Genomic DNA, 20,338 nt, shown 5'->3' on the forward strand with positions numbered 1-20,338 from the left:
CTCTCCCCATACATGACTTGATAAATGGAGGTCAGCTCACGCACAGAGCCTTGAACTTGATGAGTTTGTGGTCCACGTACCTCAAAGGGTCTCCAGGAAGGGAATGGCTATGCCAGCTGAGCCTGATGGGGGAGAAGTATCAGAAAAGAGTGGAGAGCAGAACATGGCAGAATTGTGCAAACTGTCTCTGGTGCTGGCTGATGGGTTATCTCACCTAAGGTCACCCCCCATGGCTGAGAGAGTATGCACATGCATAGCACAGAGGTCATGGTCAAAGTTAATGTCCTTGCCTGGGATGGCTTGACCATCAAAACAGATGTGGCATGGTGTGTCCCAGCCAACACCAACTTTGCAAATAGTTGAGTGAGCCTCAGGATGCCACACAGGGGTGGGAATAGAGCACATGCGCTAGCATATGAACAGACTCCACCTTGCCCCGTGGGCTGTCGGTCAGCATCCACGGGAGCTGGGAGCATCCATGGCTGACTGTGATCTAGTGTTACGTAGGGTCAAGGTATGGTTCAGGCTCATCATGTTCTAGCCTTGAGAGGAGGCAAGGAGGTCGTGAGGCTGAGAAATGTTATGAAGAGGAGCTTGTGTTAAGCCTATGGCTGAGCTCTGTCCACTTGCAGCATGATCCTAGCACCCCTATGCCTTTGATGGCAGATGCCACATGGGGCAGGGAGAGAGAGAGAAGGAGAGAGAGAGAGAGAGAGAGAGAGAGAGAGAGAGAGAGAGAGAGAGAGAGAGAGAAACACACACACACACAGAGGATAGAGACAGAGGCAGAGACAGAGACAGAGAGATCAGAGCACAAGGATGTGAAGGTGCGCAGTGAGCGCGGATGCCAGTCAGGGGAATATTAAACTCTCAGGATGTTGAGTGTCCAAAGGCTGTGGCACTGAGAAAGGGACAGCTCACAGAACGCATGTTGTCCCTCCAGGCACTGTTCTCACCTTGTGGGCTCCTGGTCTGTGAGTGTGTTGAGAGCTAAGGAGCTCAGGTCAGGTCAGGGTTCACTATTCTTGTGAGACCACAGCCCAACCATATCCAGATCTTCATGATGACATCGCCACTTCTACTCGAATGTGCACAGTTGTAGACTTTGCTTGGGAGTAGATACTAGATGTCACATCCAAAGAGGTGAGAGAAGACTGGAGAAGTAGTGGCTTCTCTTAGCAGGAAGGGCAGCCTCTGTGTGTGTGTGTGTTGCACGCATGTGCATTTGTTCACAACACAGAAATGTTCAGACTACTTGGGTCTCCTGGTTATGGAGGCTTACTGAATACAGAAAAGTCTGGACAGACCCTAGCTTCTGACCCTCAGTTGCTTCACAGAAAACAGAGAGCCCAAACCCTGCTGCAAAGCATCTCTGTGACTGCAGGAGGTAGAGAGGAACCACTCTGGGCAGGAGTGTCTAGGAGCTGTTATCAGGTGCCTTTCCTCTGTGAGCTCAGGAAGGCCAGTGTGTGACAGGGAGAGGTACAAGTGCAGAAAGCCTGCACCCTCCGGCAGATGAGCTGCCTTTTATAAACTTGGCCTTCCTGCTAACTCGCTTTACGAAAGCTCATAAATCCCCAGGGAAAAGGCCAAGGAGGGAGGGGCTGCTGTCGCTCCCGAAGAACATGCTAAGTTGTGCTCAACTCACAGTCACAAACCTGACTCACTGTGACTCTGTCCCTCAAGACAGCTGGTTTCCCAACAGGGTCACCTCTGGGAAACAGTGGATCAAAGAAGTGACCCCATTGTGGGCACTGCCTATGTGGCTCAGCAGGTCCCATGGAAAAAGCAGGGTCAGCTGTACATTTATGGTGCCATTTCTTCTCTGGGCCACCCTCTCAGTGGGAGATGGCTCAGTTGGCAAAGTGCCTGTTGCATAAGAAAGAGAGCCCAAGTTTCAACCCCCCCCAGAATTTATGTAAATAATTAGGCATAGTGGTGTGTACCTGTGACCCCAATAGTTTAGAGGTGAGACGATTCCCTGAAACTCAATGATAAGACAGCCATGTGGATGACCCTCAGGTTCAGTGAGAGACTCTGTCTCAAAGCATAAAGGTAGAGAGAGAGTGATGGAGAAAAGAGATACAACATCTACTTCTGACCTCTACACATGCCTACATAGAAGCCCAGCTCCATTAGCAAATACTTCACACGCATTCACACACACTCACACACGCCGATGCACACACACACACACACACACATACACACACACACACACACACACACACACCAGAGAAAAGAAGGTAGGTAGATTTCTTATGCTTGAGTTAGTTATGAATATATTCTGGATGCAATTTTTTTTTATCAGATGCACTATGTGTGAACATTTCCTTGTATTCTGGGACTTGCCTTTCTCTCCTGTTATATGCCTTTAAATGACTGTTTTGTTATGTTATGTGTATGAGTGTTTTGCTACATGTATGTGCACCACATGTGTGCCTGGTGCCCACAAAGGCCAGAAGAGGGAGAACATTGGATCCCATTGTCCTGGAGTTAATAAATTATTGTGAGGCCAGTGTGTGACAGGAAGAGGAGCAGGTGCAGAAAGCCCGGACCCTCCAGCAGATGAGCTGCCGTTTATAAACTTGGCTTTCCTGCTAACGCACTTTACGAAAGCGCAGTGAGAGACCCTGTCTCAAAGCATAAAGGTAGAGTGTTGTCAGTGCTGCTACTTGGCGAGTCACCTCTTTAGTGTCTCCTATATGCCTTTAAAAAAATTATATATTCCTAATTTTATTTTGTACCATACACCAACTTCTTCAGGATTAGACATTTGGGGTCTCATTCAAGAACTGTTTGCTAACTTAAAAGGTTATATTTCTCTCCCGTATTCTCTTGAAAGTTTTGTCTTGTTGTTGTTTTGTTTATTTGGTTTGTTCTTTTGAGACAGGATCTTTCTGTGTAGCCCTGCAAGAACTGGCACTTGCTTTGTTGACCAGGCTGACCTCAAACTCACAGCGATCCACCTGCCTCTGTGCCACCGTGCCTGGCTAACAGTTTCATAGTTTCTAATTTAAGTCTATGACCCAATTTTACTTTTAAATTTTATTTTGTACTTATTTACTTTTTAATTTTACTTACTTATTTCTACATTTAATTTGTTTAGTGTGTGTGCATGGGTGAGCGTGTATGGGGTTGATCTCGGTCCTCAGTTTTGTGAGTGTCTATGTGGAGATGGTCTAATTGTTCTAGAAACATCTGCTGAGATTATCCTTCCCTACTGCCTCACCTTTGCCCTTTTGTCATAGATTAGTTGAGCATCTCTGTGCTGGTCTGTTTCTGGATTGATCTGTGTCTTTCACAGCATCGACATCATTTTAATCCTATGGCTTTGTGGTAAGTCAGACAGAGCCTGGCAACACATGTCTGCCCACTTTGTTTTCTTGTTCAAAACCATTTTGCCTTACCATAATACATCTTTTTGTACAGCACCAGTATGCCTGTAAGATCTGTAAGTCTACAGGACGCAGTGCTGGGAATTTATCTGGGGACGTGTTAAATTTACAGGTCACTTTAGGGAGAGTTGGCATCTTAACTAAATTTGGTGTTCCAAGCCATGGGCTGTGGTGTACTTTCCAATTTATTTAGGTCTTCTTTGATTTCTTTCACAAGAATTTTATAGTTCTTGGCATATAGATCTTTTATTTATCTTGCTAGATTTATGCTGACCTATTTCATTTTCTTGAGCTATCGCACCTTTTCTCAGGCCCCTCTGCCTGATCTCTGGCCAGAAAGCCAGCATTTCCATCTCCTTGTGATATTAAATATACTCTCAGTTGGGTGTACCTCAGACAGTGTGAGGACTGTGACCTATGCCACCCAGTGGGACTGGCATTTCTGTGGTGGCAGAGGGATGGATGGCAGTCCTGGCCATCTGGCCTCAGGCTGTAACTCTTTTTTTGTTTGTTTGTTTTTGTTTTTTTTTTTCGAGACAGGGTTTCTCTGTATAGGCCTGGCTGTCCTGGAACACACTTTGTAGACCAGGCTGGCCTCGAACTCAGAAATCCGCCTGCCTCTGCCTCCTGAGTGCTGGGATTAAAGGTGTGTGCCTCCACGCCCGGCAGGCTGTAACTCTTGATTGCCAGAACTTGCTGTGTAGCTGGGATTTGGGCCGCCATGAGACTAACTCTGGAGATAGGAGACTAACTACCTCTCTGACATGTAGCCTGCTCTGTGTTTTATCTCTGCCATCACTTCCAGAGTTCCTCTGTTCATTGGGCTGCGGGCTGTTGCTCTGTCATCTGTGTCGAGGTTTTAGCTGTGGTCAGTGGGACAAATGGTGTCATCGGCTCCCCCAACAGGAAGTGGGAGCTTCCCACGTTTCATCACTGTAAAGAGCTGTCACCTGTCACATTTACCACCGAACTGGATGCTAACTTTCACCCTTCCTGTCTTAGTGTTTTACTGCTGTGAACAGACACCATGACCAAGGCAACACTTATAAAAAACCCTATATTTAATTGGGGCTTGCTAAGAGGTTCAGAAGTTCAGTTCATTATCATCAAGGTGGGAACATGGCACTGTCCAGACAGGGATGGTTTGGGAGGAGCTGAGAGTTCTACATCTTCATCTGAAGGCCCCTGGAAGAAGGCTGGCTTCCAGGCAGTTAGCAGGAGGGTATTAAAGGCCACACCCACAATGACACACCCACTTCAACAAGACCACACCTCCAAATAGTGCCACTCCCTGGGCCTACCATAGTCAAACTTCCATACTTCTTTTATGTATTTTTGAGTTAGAATCTTGTTATGTAGCCCAGGCTGTCCTCAAACTCACAATCCACCCACCTCTGTCTTCTAGGAACAGAAGCTATGAACCACCATACTCAGTTTGACTGAATTTCTTTTACAAGAAAGATTTTTACAAGCTAGATTTCCACCAAGTATTATAGGCAAAAGAACATATGCCCTTGTCCACTGTCGTCACGCATGTCCCTTTGCCTCCAGCTTCCTCTGAACTTGCAGTCAGTGGGCTTCTCCTGCAGCATCCATAGCCCTGCACCATTTGGGCTCAGCAGGTTCCAGGATGCTCCTGCACTAGAGATGCATAGCTATAGGACAGGCTGCCTTTGTGATGCTCTGCAGCCCAAGCCTGTTGTTGCCTTAGCGGCCTGTGACTTGTCAGTCGCCATGGTTTCAGCACACCCTGACCTTGAACTTCTCTCTCCCTGTCATGCTTCCTTTCTAAAAATGTGAATCGAAAGGCAAGGGGTGTTGTGCTAATGCCTTTTTCTGAACTGAGGTGTGGATCTCAAGAGATGCAGGTGTTGGTCTTGTGAATGGCAGAGGATGATTCCTCAACTTCTAACAGGAGCAGATCAGCCTGTGAAGAAAAGAATTCAGAACCAAGGCCCCAAGAGACTCAATTACCAAATGATATTTCCTGTTCTCTCTCGGCAGCAGCATCAATGCCTGGGAACACATAGCTTTCATCAGGAGACTCTGAACGTTGGATGGGGCTGCCTTGGGAGTCCCTCAGAGTGGTGGGAAGGGCTGGTAAAGGGGCTCTCTAGAGACCAGCTAGGGACAGGCAGGGCCTACAGGCTGTCCAACTGATGCTGCCCAGCTTCCAAGTCTTGTGGGAGGCCTCATGTAGTAGCTGAAGTGAGCTGTATCTGTGTCCTCCAGTCCTGGGCCAATAGTCTTACTTTCTTCTCTTCTCTCAGCCTTGGAGGATGTGGCTTAGTACCAGCATCAGGATCTATGAGGTTCCTTGGGGCCATCACATTGTATAAGCTAAGTGTGCATTCTGGGGGGGGGGAGGGGGCGGCAGAGGGTAGCTCTGGAGCCATCAGTCAAGCCCTCACAATGCAGTGAACATTTAGCAGGTACCTACACCCCCACCATCAGAAATCCATCCTCGACCATTGGGTAATTTCTGCCTGCCTGCCGAGGACCAGGTTGGTGCTAAGACATTAAAGACTTATTTTTGATCTGGGGAACATTTCATTCTCTGAGAGAATGCCACAGACATCCTAAGCATTTGATCCTGGTTCTAAAAGCCTGTATTAGAACCATTTGTAGTGGAGTGGTTTGGATAAGAAAGGTCTCCAGAGGTTCATACATTTGTGTAAATGTTACTTTCATTTCCTCAGATGAAATGAGAGCCATACCCAAGCTATGCTTCTCTGTTCTATCTACCATCTCTAGGCCTGAGCCTGGAAGCTTCTAACTTCCATACAATCCAATTTTCCAAGCTGACTGATTCGATCCGGCTTCTCTTGGCTTCTGCCTGAGCTGCTCTGCCTCACCTCATACTGAGTCTGGCAATACGTTCTAATCTTCTGGCTCCTTCTCAGTCTATGCCTCCTTCTGTCTTTACCTGTGTATAGCTTGTTCTCTCTGTAAAACATATACACACACCATATACCACACCCTAACACTTCCCCACTCTTAAGTATCCTCCTTTTCCTATGCTATTTTGTGCTGTGTGAATTGTGCATATCTTATCTGTGACTCATCCTGTCAAATCTTTCTCTGATTCGTCACTTTGTCTGCCACTCAATTAGAGGTAACTTTCAGATATGGCTGCTTCCTTCTACAAACTAATCTTACCTTCACTGATAGGGATTAAAAAGTACGTACTAAGGGCATGTCTACCTTCCAGCCAGATCATATATTTAGATGTGATCCCTTGCCAGAGCAGCCATGTTTCTGCATTAAAATTCCTCTACACATTTGAATGACTATTTGAGAAATATTAGCAAGTGTGGCCTTGTTGGATTAAGTGTGACCTTACTGGAGGAAGTATGTCACTGGGGTAGTTTCAAAAGCCCACACCTGGACTTATCTCTGTGCCTGTCTGTCTGTCTGACTGACTGTCTGTCTGACTGTCCCTCTGTTTTCGTCTCTCTCTCTCCCCGCCTGCAGATCAGGATGTTACTCTTAGCTACTGCTCTAGTACTATGAATGCTACCATGCTCCTGCCAGGCCTCCACCATGATGGTAATGGACTAACTTCTGAAACCGTAAGCCAAGTGCTAACTAAATGCTTTCTTTCGTAAGAGTTGCTTTGGTTATGGTGTCTCTTCACAACAGCAGAACACTGACTATGACATGTGGGGAGCACAAATGCAGATTCTGTCCTATCTCTCCTTATTCTAACACAGCAGGGTTCAAATGAAACCAGAGCTTTGGCATTCTTCCCCGGATGACTGTTCACTCTGAGCTCGGCTCTCGTTCTTGTTGCCAGTCTTAAGGGCATCTCTGGCCTTTGGCCTCCTTTCCTTGCCTGTGATCTGTAGCCCCATGTCCTTATCCTCCATGGTCAGAGTGGGAAGAAGGCTGGTCCCAGCCCTGGCCTGAGCTCTCAAGGGCTTCCAGCTTCCTGCCTTTGGTAAGCACTATGGCTGCCCTGAGCTGTCCTTGGAGGAATGGTGACCCTGCTTCATGGCTAGATAGGAGGAGGCTGGGCAACAAGTGTCTCAGAGTGGCTCCCATGGGTGGAGACTTTTCAGAAGTTCTCTACTATGATAGAGATGTTCTGGAAGTCTGTCCTGTAATTGAATATTGGGCAGTCTCAATCCCACTCCTCACTCTCTGGTGAGACTGGCGCCCACCTATGGCCTGGTCTGTGGGTTCAGGAAGAGTCAAAGTTTAAGAAAAACCAACTCTTGCTCCAGCCCTTCACTAGGAGGAACACCAGGCAGAAGCAGGGCTGGATCACCTAGTTACCCTTTGCCATCTTTGCTTTCTGTGTCTGTGCGCGTGCTTTTTCTTGTTGTCTAGCTGCTTAAAAGTGACCTGCAGCACTAGCCCCTCCTACATATGTCATTGTCTGTGTCTCTTGAAAATGACAGTGTCTTCCCAGGGAATCTGAATGCTGTTACTCTCTTAGACAACATGAACAGTAAGTGAACAGGCGGCCATATTTAGATCGCTCTGCTGAGCGGATCCATAGATCTTTCCACTGAGCCAGGACCCAGTTGGACCTGGTGTATTTTATTTGTATTGATGTCTTTGCTCTCATTCCTTATCCTGTTGGTGACTCTGCTGAGTTCATGGATCCTTGCTCTCATTTTGGGTTTGTTGACAGTGAGCTGGGCTGATTGTGGCTTGATTTTTTTTTGAGGGGGGAGCACTCCAGATGGAGACTTCCCTCCTACTGCCTGATCCACCCCCCCCCCAGTAACCTAGTGGGGTCTGCTTCCCTCACTCTCCACTTGTTTTTTTTTTTTAACTTTTATTAATCATTCCATTCGTTTATATTGCAAATGATATCCCACTTCCTGGTTACCCCCTCTTCCAACCCCCCTCCACTTGTTTTTATTAACCTTCTCTCCCCACCACCTCTTCTCAGAAGTCTAATCCATGTCTGTCCAAGGTGACACTGGGTGTCTGGGGATCAGCCTGCTAGGAGGTGCTCTGTGGACTTTGTTATCATTTTTCCTGGTCTCCTGCTGGGGAGTCCCCTCTTGGGAGGCTGTATATGTGGAGGGTTTGTACATCATTGTGGACTGAGGAGCCCCCTCCTGGGGCTCTGTACAGAGGGAGCCTGCTTGTCACTGAGGAGTGATGGCTGCAGAATGAAGAGAGCAGGGACTCCGGCAGGCTCTCTCATGCAGGAATGGTCTCCTCTGCTGTCCTCTGAGGCAGTGGTCTCTAGATTTGCTCTGTGTTCCCAGTAATTGACTGAAATGGGTCTTGAAGGGATGTGACTCAGGGCTGTGGGTAAAATGAATTAGGTTTGTAGGAGGGAATAAGAAATGAAAGCTCAGACTCACATCTAGCAGACTTTACTTTTCCTAGTAGGAGCTCCCAGTGGTCTGGCTACACTGTGACTGGATGCAAGTCCCAGAGGGCTGAAGAGGAGAAGTAAGCTGTTTTCTAGATAAGTTGGTTTTAGAACTGTAGGGGTTATGATTGGCCTGTTGCCTGCTCTGTTTGTTTGTGTTTGTTTTTGTAACCACAGGCTATCTGGGGACAGGGTCAGATGCCTTTTCTTTTACAACCTCCAGGAGTTGTACAAATAACTGACTTCCAGGAATGTTGGGGTCTTAGCTTGAAGGGGGGTTGGGCTGGGGACCTTCCTCTAGTCAGGGCTTGTGGTGTATCTGCTGTATCTGCCAACCTCTAGGCACTCGCACATGGTTTTGCACTGCAGTCTCCTGCACAGCACACTCTCTGCCTTGGTGTGTGCCTGCATGGGCGCCCAGGATCCAAGATGCGTGTGTAGAGCAGTCTGGTAACGTGGCTTTGAATCACAAATCTCAGCTGGCTCAGTTTCTTTCTCCATTATAGACTCTTTGCTGTCTGTCTTTCTTTTCCCTTTCTTATTTTTCTGGCTTCTCATTATTTTTCTGCCGTGACTTGAAGAAAAGATAAGAGGCTTTAGGACTAGGGAGCTGTGTTATCCGAGACTGAGAGCCTAGCTGTGGACAGTAAGCCTACAGCTTCTCCCTACCCAGGAGAAACGGCTCCTCTGATGAAAAAGCTCACTGAACCTGGCTGCTGCAGTTGTGGGAAAATGCCAGCCATACCCATTGATGAAGGCTCTACTGTGCTCTCGATTTTATGGAAGGGATAACCGAGGCACAGAGTGACCATAGAGTCTGAATTCCAATTAGATTGCTAACTGCCTACATTGTCTGCCTCAAGAATGTTCTCTTCATGGAAGATGCCCAGCCTGAATAGTCAGAGAGCTGCTCAGGATGGGAGCAGCCCAGGTGGCAGAGGCATCTCATTTTCCTCTGCAGCAACCTCTTCTTGTTGACAGTCAAAGCAATAATAATATTTTTAAGGCTGCTCAAAGAAACTCTTGTAGGAGCTGGTATATAACACTTATATAACTTTGGAGGACCAAGTTCCTTGGGTTTGGAAGTTTCCTCCTACTCCTGCAGGAGGGTAAAGTTAAGGTCTACTCTGATCCACACATTCTGGTCCCTACTCTGACATTGGTGCTAAGACTTTCATGGGCTAGGGACCATGGAGGAGAGTGTGGAGCTGAAGGAGCCCTTGTAACCTCCAGTTTGCCAGGGGAAAGGTGGCATGCTGCTCTTCCTACCAGTGTTGCATTGGAGAAGTCTGCTTTTGTGACTATGGCTTCTGGCTGCCTACTGTGGCCACCCATGTTTGTCCTACAGGGACATCTGATGGGTCTGACGGTGTAGTTTTAAAGCTGGTAGCTTTCTATAGTGTCATTGGAATAGACAGAATTTCCAATCTCTTGGCCCTGGGAAACTCAAGACTTTTTACCACTCACTCATGAACTCTGGGGAGGAGGGAGATGAGGGGGGAGGAGGGAGATGAGGGGGAAATGAGGGGGAGGAGGGAGATGAAGGGTAGAAGTGGGGAAGGTCAAACTGCTTATAAAAGAAAGTAGCAGTTACGATGAGTATTGCTAATACTGACCAATGGGGCAAAGACCATGGGAAAAGTACAGATGCCCATGTGGGACCAGGGCAACATCTCCTGTGGAGTTCCATGCCATCCTCTCCAGAGGTATAATAATCATCGTCAACACACAGTGCTGGTGGTTCCCACAGAAGGAGAGAAATATCAGAGACACTTCTCTCCCTGTGTGAGCGCTGCCTTTGTGGCCAGCACCCACCCTAGGCAGCAGAGGCAGTGCTGGACTGCACAGGCTTGCTGGTTTTCCTCTTTTTGATTACTGTTTTATGTTTGAGTGTTTTGCCTGAATGTATTGTGCACCACGTGTGTCCTTGGTGCTGGTGGAGGCCAGAAGAGGGTTTTCGATTCCTTGGGACTGGATTTACAACAGCGTGAGCTGCCATGTGGGCACAGGTCCTTTGTAAGAGTAACCAGTTCTCTAAAGAAGCTAGGCCATCTCTCTAGTTCCCTGTTTTTCTTAATGATTTTTATCTGAATGAGGGGCTGGCAGAGAAAGTCATAGTTCGGGCTTTCTTTTGGTCAGATGTTTCCTTCAAATGAGCAATGGGAACTTGTTAATTTGAGGAAAAGAGCCAACTGCTCTTTTCTCTCTCTCTCTCTCTCTTTCTTTCTTTCTTTCTTTCTTTCTTTCTTTCTTTCTTTCTTTCTTTCTTTCTTTCTTTCTTTCGCCAATGATGATTTTGAGCTTTCAGGCAAAAATTAGACTTGTGGTATCTACCCCATCAACTATAAAGGCTGCTCAATGCTCAGTGACCTTCCTGGCTAAGTCAGTGGTGAGTTAGCAAACATTAAGGCAAACAAAGTGAGTTCAAAACAGACATGATGTGTCAATACAAAACCACAGTCCTCACCTCAAATGGTGAATGCAAGTGCAGGACAGACAGGCCAGGAACAATCCTCTAGTACTGTGTTGAAGTCTACCATGGAACTCAATAAGTTAGCCCATAAGGAGGTGTAGCGTGTGTTAGAGAGCATCCACAGCTGTCTGAGGCCTCTGTGACATCTGTCCTTCCCTAAGCTTGTGTATGCTATGCTTAAAAAAAAAGTGGGGGACACTGTGGCAGGAACTCAAGGCAGAATGAGGAGGCTGCTTACTGTTCCCTGGTACATGTTCAGTGTGCCAAAAAATATTTTTACTTTTTTTATGTACATTGGTATTTTGCTGGCATGTATGTCTGTATGAGGGCATTGGACCCCCTGGAACTGGAGTTACAGACCGTTGTAAGCTGCCCTGTAGGTGCTGGAAACTGAATCCAGGTTCTCTGGAAGAGCAGCCAGTGCTCTTAACTGCTGAGACATCTCTCCATCTCCCTCAGCTTCATTTATTATACATTCCAGGCCCACTGTACAGGATGGTGCTGTCTACAGTGGACTGGATCCTCCTGTACCATTCAGCAACCAAGGAAATGCCCTTAGACACACCTGATGGAAGTAATTCTTCAGTTGAGATTCTCTCTTCTGAGATATGTCTAGGTCTGCGTCAAGTTGACAAAACTTAACAGAGGGGAAGGATGAGAGGCTCAGAGGGTAAAGCACTTGCCTGATGACCCAAGTTCAATCTTCAGAACCCACAGAAAGGTGGGAGAAGGCATTCAACACTTGTTCATGTGCTCTCTTCAACCATACACACACTACACACAATAATAATAATAATAATAATAATATGCAGTTTGAATAGCATGCCTTGAAAGATTGAACATTAAAGAGGCCCACCATCTCCTTTTTTATTTATAAAGACTTATTTATTTTATATGAATACACTGTAACTTTCTTCAGACACACCAGAAGAGGGCACTGGATCCCATTACAGATGGTTGTGAGCTACCATGTGGTTTCTGGGAATTGAACTCAGGATCTCTGGAGGAACAGTCAGTGCTCTTAACCGCCAAGCCATCTCTCCAGCTCCGGTCTACCATCTCCTAAGGTCTGTGCCTCAGTTCAGATGAACCCATTAGCACAACACCCCTAGCCTTTCAATTCACATTGTTAGAAAGGAAACATGACAGGGAGAGAGAAGTTCAAGGTCAGAGTGTGCTGAAACCAAGGCAACAGACAAGTCAGAGAGTGGGAAGGCAACAACAGGCTTGGGCTGCCGAGCATCACAAAGGCAGCCTGTCCTATAGCCATGCATCTCTATTGCAGGAACATCCTGGAACCTGCTGAGCCCAAGTGGAGCTGGGCTATGGATGCTGCAGGAGAAGCCCACTGCTTCTGGCTGCAAGTTCAGAGGAAGCTGGAGGCAAAAAGGTACAGTCAATGATACTTTGCCTATAGTACTTGGTGGAAGTCAACTGATACAAGGAATTCAGTGAACCTGGCTGTGGTGGTTCAGGCCTTTAGTTCCAATTGAAGATAATTGAATATGTCTATTTGCTAGCAAGATGTTGTTCACAGTATTTTTTTAACTTGGAAAATTGTTTGTCACAAAAATGTTACCCGAAAATGGCCTTATTTTATAATTTAAATGGATCAACAAATCAACCAATAAATAGTTGAAATGTTCTAGCTTTAATGTATAATCCAACATGTATTGATGAACCTAAGCCATATGAGCCAAAACACATCGGGACCTCAATCACTTTAAAAAGAATTTATTTTCCATTATTTTTATGTGTGTACAGGTATTTGCTCTTTAGGCACGTGTTCTGTGTATGTAGGTGCATGTGTGTGTTTTATGTACATGTGTGTAGGTCAAGCTTGACTGTTATTGCTCTGGAGGTGCTAGAATTTCAAGCACATGCCATCCTACGTGGATATTTTACATAGGTTATTGGGATTTGCACTCAGGTCCTCGGGCTTGCACAGCAGATACTCTACCCACTGAGGTACCTCCTCAGCTTGATTTCATAGTGTTAAACAATTTTTAAAAATTAACCTATCAGCAAGGTGGCAGCGGTGCATTCTTTTAATCCCAGCACTCAAAGATAGAGGCAGGCGGATCTCTGTGAATTTGAGACCAGAGAGTTCCAGAATAGTCAAGGCTACACAGAGAAACCATGCCTCCAAAACCAAATAAACAAAAACAAAACAATGGTTCTATCAACCAAATTGTTTTGTCACGTGTATGTGTGAGTGCAGGCACATGCATGCCATGGTGCATAGACGGAGGGCAGAGGACAAAGTTCAAGGGTCAGTCCTCCAAAGTTCGGAGCTGAGATGGAAGAAAGGACCATCCAGAGACTGCCCCACCCGGGGATCCATCCCATATACAACCACCAAACGCAGACACTATTGCACATGCAAGCAAGATTTTGCTGACAGGATCCTGATATAGCTGTATTCTGTGAGGCTATGCCAGTGCCTGGCAAACACATAAGTGGATGCTCACAGTCATCTACTGGATGGAACACAGGGCCTCTAAAGAAGGAGCTAGAGAAAGTACCTGTACTGGTTAATTTTGTGTCAACTTGACACAGCTGGCGTTATCACAGAGAAAGGAGCTTCAGTTGAGGAAATGCCTCCATGAGCTCCAACTGTAAGGCATTTTCTCAATTAGTGATCAAGGGGGAAAGGCCCCTTGTGGGTGGGACCATCTCTGGGCTGATAGTCTTGGGTTCTATAAGAGAGCAGGCTGAGCAAGCCAGGGGAGGCAAGCCAGTAAAGAACATCCCTCCATGGTCTCTGCATCAGCTCCTGCTTTCTGACCTACTTGAGTTCCAGTCCTGACTTCCTTTGGTGATGAACAGCAGTATGGAAGTGTAAGCCGAATAAACCCTTTCCTCCCCAACTTGCTTCTTGGTCGTGATGTTTGTGTAGGAATAGAAACCCTGACTAAGACAGTTCCCAAGGAGCTAAAGGGGTCTGCAACCCTATAGGAGGATCAACAATATGAACTAACCAGTATCCCCTAGAACTATGTATCTGGTTGCATATGTAGCAGAGGATGGCCTAGTTGGTCATCAATGGGAGGAGAGGCCCTTGGTCTTGCTAAGATCATATGCCCCAGTACAGAGGAATGCCAGGGCAAGGAAGCGGGAGTGGGTGGGTTGGGGAGCAGGGCAGGGGGAGGGTATAGAGGACTTTTGGGATAGCATTTGAAATGTAAATGAAGAAAATATCTAATAAAAAGATATATATATATATATATATATATATATATATATATATGAGAGAGAGAGAGAGAGAGAGAGAGAGCCAGTCCTCACTTTCTACCTTGTTGAAGCCTGGGTTCTCTTGTTTCTGCCACTGTGCAGTATATTCCAGGCTTGCTGCCCTGTGAGCGTCCATCTGGTCTTCCTGTCTCTACCTGCTATCTCAAAGTAAAAGTGCTAATACTACAGATGCAGGCTACTAACAATGTCCAGCTTTTTACATAGGTTTGGTGGACTGAACTGAATTCATAATCTTCTGTGTCATCTTATCTACCGAACCATTTCTCTGCCCACCAAACTAACGTCTTTACCACCACCACTACCACCATCATCTCTCTCATCATCATCATCACCAATCACCACCACCTTAGCATCATCATCTTTACTACCATTGTCATCGTCGTCATCATCATCAACATCATCATCATCATTTTGAGACAAAGTCTCTCTATGTGGCCTCTAAGTCCTGGAATGCTTATGTAAACCAGGCTGGCTTTAAATTCATAGCAACCAGCCTGCCTCTGCCTCTGGAGTTTTGAGATTAAAGGTTCATGTTACAATGCCAAGACTATTTTGATCATTGAAAAAGTTATCTCTGTTGAGGTCTAATGGTGCATCGCAATAATTCCCTTCTTCTAACTCGTTATGTATTGAGCTTTACCGAATGCCCAGCTCTGTGGGCCTTCCATCTGTCCTGTGATCTCTGTCATCTCACCAGGTTTTCTATGCTTATGGCTCCTGACTCTTGGTGAGCATTGCCTCCATTTTGCTTTTCCTCTGGCCTCACAAAGCCTGCTGCTTGGTGTCTGCATTCCTTTGCATCTGACTTTCATCTGCACACCTAGGAGATTTATTTGTGCTGCCTGCTGTTTTGCTTGCAGCTCCTGATTTTCACCTAACCAGTTCTCCACTCGAAAACCCACAGCTGCTATTGATTAGGGCCTGAGAGCTGCTAATGATGCCAGAGTTTTGACCCTGACAGATAAGACTGTGGTGACCTTTTGCACACAAAGGCTCTGCATGTACATATGTTTGACACTCTGGTAGACCAGTTAGAACCAAATTGCTGAGTCATACACTAGACGGTGAGATATAAATATTGCTGGGCAAGATAGTGGAGTTTGGTAAGAAATTACTGAATGACAAGGTGATTCAAATTTGCAATCCCCATAGAGGCAGAAGTAGGAGGATTGCTGTAAGTTCAAGGATAATGGCTTCCAGCCCAAGAAATGTCAAATGGAATTCCATAAAATTGAAAGGCTTCTGACCAGCAAAGGAAACAACCCACAGAGAGAAGAAACATCATAGATACTGGGGAAAATGTTTTTCTGCTACTGAAAGGGGATTAATATCTGAAATATACCAAGAACCCAGAAAGTTAATGATCAAAGACAAAGGAATCTAATCAACAAATGAGTAAATGATCGAAACAGACACTAACCAAAGGAAGAAATACAGATGGGACAACAGAGATGGCTCAGACACAGCCCAAGAAGCGCTTGGTGTGCAGACATGAGACCTGAGTTCAAATGCCCAGAACCCACATGCAACTGGATGAAGTTGTGCAGGCATCTCTAGTACCAATGATCCTTTGTGGAGGTGGGAGGCAGAGAGAATTTTGGGAGCTCTTGGGCTAGTTAGCCTGACATAAGCAGGAGAAAAAAAGAAAAGAGAGAGAGAGAGAGAGAGAGAGAGAGAGAGAGAGAGAGCCTGTCTCATAAAAGATGGAATGTGAGGACAAACCCTGAGGCAGACCTCTGACTCTCACACCTGTGCTCTTATGCATAAATGTGCACACATCTTGTATACACACACACACACACACACGGATGAAAAAAAAAAAAGAAGTACAGATGGCCAATAAGTATATGAAAACTACTGAACATCCTTAGCCATCAAGTGAGAGCAAGTCAAAATTACGTTAGAATCCACCTTACTTCACTCAGAATGGCTACCAGCAAGAAAGCAAATTAGAGTCAGTGATGGTGAGGATGTGGGGGAAAAGCTCCTACTATGCACCGTGTAATGCAACGTCATGTCATGTCATGTCATGTCATGTCATGCAATATAATGTCAGTTCAGCCACCATAGAAATTAGTGTGAAGTTCCGCAAAACACTGGAAACGGCTGCTGTGTAGTCCAGTTCCACTCCCAGAAGTGAAGGAGGTAGAGTCAGTATGCAAAACAGATACCCGCCTTCACATGCATATAAAAGTTCTGTTAGCAAGAGACAGGCTATGAAACTGCACTACTTCACATCAGTGGGTGAGTGGATACAGAAAATGTGGAATATATACAAAATGGAGTATTATGCAGCCATAAACAGCAGAATCACGTTGGCGAGAAAACAGATAGAACCAAAGAGCATTATGTTACGTGAAATAAGCTAGACTCAGAAAGACAAGAATCACACATTTTTGTTGTTATACATAGAAACAAACAAGGAGAAATAAATGGCTGGGAAATAAAAGATGGATTATTAAGGAAAGGGATGGTGGAGGGGAGGAGGGAGGGAATGAGAATCGAAGGGTGGGTGAGAATAATCAAAACACACTATGTGCATGTATAGAAACATCACTGTGAAACTCATTAAATTGTATAATGAGAATTATTAGTAACTAAAACAATGAGGATATGTTCTGGTTGTGATGAGATAGGTTCATTTTCCTCATATTTAGGTCAAACTTATCATTGTTTCTTCCTGAATCTAATTTAAATTTCTTATAAGAGATGATGAGAGTCCCCACACCTGTTTACTTCAAAAGCATTTCTGCTAGAAGTGTCGATCACCGTACTAAACCGCTGGGGTTGCAGAAGTCACTAGGCAGCTGAATGGGGCCATGAAAGTGTCCGAAGGGCTGGAGGTCCTACAATGTCCACTGTTCCAGGTGTCAGGAATGGAGGTCGTAGTCATAAATGCCTGACCTGCACAACTTTGCCCATCCTCCCTATGCCCCCTACAAAGTCTACCAGCTTCTCTACCTACCAGATGCAGGGACCAGGGGTCTGGATGTGTGATGTGGATGATAGCCGTGCTTCTGCAGAGAGAGCACTGTGAAGCTTGTTGGCCCTGGGTGTTTGAAGATAGAACAGATGCCAATTAGCTGCTCATTAGAAAATAGCCTTAGCTTAGTTTCCCCATGATTGACTTACAGAGCCCAGTGTGCTCTGTTGTACATTCCTAGGCATGACCTCTTCCAGTCACATACGTCTGAATGCTGCTCACACTGGGTAGTGTGCTGTAGTGACTTACCAGTCCTCATTGACCTGGAATGTCATGATGTAGTTTTCATAAACACTTAGGAATGAGCCATCAAGACATTGCCCCAGTTATGGCTCTCCCCTCTGACAAAGCCATGCGTGTGTCCTAAAGAGCAGAGGAATTTTTAATCTCATGTGTGTGTGTCTATATCTACCTATATCTCTATCTCTATCTCTATCTCCCCTCAGGGTGTGCCAAATGTTATCATTGGCTCACCGCAAAATATGTCTTTGCTGCAAGGTTGTCCTTAGGGCCCTGCTGCCCTTTGTGGGAGATGATGTCACTATCAGTACAAGTCACAGAGTGAGAGAAACTGACACTGACTCTAAGCGCATCTGATCACCCATGCTCAGACTCCCAGTAAGAGATGGCATCCATCCATCTGCTTGTTCATTGAACACAAAGCTTGGAGTGTCCACAATATGATGACCTACCAAGTTCCTGCCCCCATGGGCAGATAGGTGATAAGTAGGAGATTAAGCAATCCATGAACATGGTAATTGCTGAGGTAAGCTAGAGATGGGACTGGAGGGATGTGTCTCACTCCATGGAGCAGGAGGTGGGAAGACATTCCTGGAAAAGGTATTTGAGATGCCCAAGGATTATGCTTTGGGTAGTTTAATGATGATAGGAAGGTCCCTCAAGCAGAGGGGACTGCTAATGCAGAGGTCCTGAAATGCCAGAGGTTGATGCTCTCAGAACTAGAGGAAGGAATGCAGTGTGGTACTTGGAGGGTGATGTTGCGAGGGGAACTTTATGTGAGATCCATTTGGAGGTGGATATGGAAACTCCATGGGTTCCCATGTCTTATGAGGGACACCCTGAGTGGAGTGAGTGGACTACGAAGTGGCCTGGCTCTGAGAACAGGTGCCCAGTCAGGAGGAGATTCAGTCTGGACTGCCTGGAGGAAGAAAGGGGCTGCTGGGTGGAATTTGCAGCAGCAGCCATGGATAAGTGACTGAGCAGAGGCAGTTGGGTGAGAAGGATGAAGGGAATGTGGTGTGGCACTTTAGAGAATCTGATGTCAGGTCTTGGCTTCTCCAAGTCTTGGTTCAGTGACCTGTGGATAGCCAAGCAGGAGAGGCTCTGTGGCTGTGGTTGACTTTGTCCACAAAGCTGAATCAAGTGACAGCCCCAGGGGATGGAGAAGGCATTGTTGGGGCACAAAGAATAGGGGTGTCAGACTGGTGACCCTTGCAGGTGGGTGGGGAGACTTGTATTCAGCTTGTGGGAGTCCCATACCACCAAGAATCCTCCCTTTTCTCTAGAATGTGTATAGGAGTGGATCCAGCTTATGCAGGTTTCACACCCTGGCCAACTTCTCCTTTTCACTGGGGCAGCTATGTTGGATAGTACAGGGTGGGATGCATGGTGCTCTGGCTCACCATGACTGTAGTGTTAGCTGTTCCAGATACCACAGACATAAGGGGGTATTAGTGACTTTTATCATTTCTGGGACCAGAATTACCACCCCCCCAAAGCAAATGAAAGATGAATCTATTCTGACTTCATGGTGGGGAAGGGATGAACACAGGAACTTGTGACAGCTGGTCATATTGCATCCAAGGTCAGGAAGCAGAGAGAGAGAGAGAGAGAGAGAGAGAGAGAGAGAGAGAGAGAGAGAGAGAGAGAGAGGGAGAGAGAGGGAGAGAGAGAGAGAGAATGAATGAGTACTGTTACTCAGTTTGATTCTTCTCATTTTTCTCACACTCAAAGTGGGGATACCCTTTCCTGTTAATATCCTGTTGAATATTTCCTCAGTAATATGCTCAGAGATGTGTTTCAAAAGTGATTCTAAATTTTCTTCTTCTTTTTAAAAATGTCTATTTATTTTATGTATATGAGTACACTGTCCCAATCTTCAGACACACCAGAAGAGGGCATCAAATCTCCATTATAGATAGTTATGAGCCACCATGTGGTTGCTGGGAATTGAACTCAGGACCTTTGAAAGAGCAGTCAGTGCTCTTAACCGCTGAGCCATCTCTCCAGCCCGATTCTAACTCTTCACCAAGCTGACAGTGAAGACTAACCACCATAGAAGGTGTGATAATTATACCTTACCACCAAGAACATCAAATGTGCAAGCGTTGTTGTCAAACTATGTTCCAGTAAACTCTGATTACAAAGTCAGCTGTAGTTTACACAAAGCATACAATGTCTAGATGGACAAAATTGAGAACAATCACCCAATCAATTATGAACAAGTGCCTCCCAGCAGAGAGCCTGGATGTGGTCTCCTGGGTAATCAGCATAGGGATTCAAGTTCATAAAGCATGGTGAGTTTATCTGAAGGCTTGGGTGGTATCGAGTGCTAGACTCTCAGTCACAACCGGGGGCCCTTCACAGCTCTGTCTATAGCAAGTGCTATGGCTACTGAGGCGGCTCACATCTCCCGGCTCACTTTCTCCTGGCCACCACTGACAATGGGGGAGGGGCTCCTTCTTCTCATTTTGGAGAATCATTCTGTGGGGCCTTCAGAGCTTTCCTACTGTGAGGCTTGCCCTCCTGGTATCCTGAGTATGTGGGTTTTATTTTATTTTTTTATGTGGTGTGTGTACATGTGTGTGTGTGTATGTGTGTGTGTGGTGTTATGTACTTGTTAGTGTGGACGTGTGCATTTGTGTATGTGG

At 46.0% G+C, this 20,338-nt stretch overlaps 1 long non-coding RNA gene across 2 annotated transcripts in view; it reads left to right on the forward strand.

Moving 5' to 3' along the window:
* Positions 1-14,859, forward strand: part of LOC147002836 (uncharacterized) — a 29,724-nt gene extending 14,865 nt beyond the window's left edge. Inside the window, exons 2-4 of one of the 2 annotated variants that reach the window (XR_015048056.1) lie at positions 12,129-12,276; positions 12,495-12,599; positions 14,669-14,859. This is a non-coding gene — a long non-coding RNA (uncharacterized LOC147002836). The remainder of the gene's footprint in view (positions 1-12,128; positions 12,277-12,494; positions 12,600-14,668) is intronic. The other variant, XR_015048057.1, reaches the window with a different exon arrangement.
* Positions 14,860-20,338: the final 5,479 nt, after the last annotated feature.

The sequence above is a fragment of the Mus caroli genome, unplaced genomic scaffold, assembly GCF_978045245.1.
Source record: "Mus caroli unplaced genomic scaffold, Mus_caroli_1 scaffold_8, whole genome shotgun sequence".
NCBI classification, from domain to species: Eukaryota; Metazoa; Chordata; class Mammalia; order Rodentia; family Muridae; genus Mus; species Mus caroli.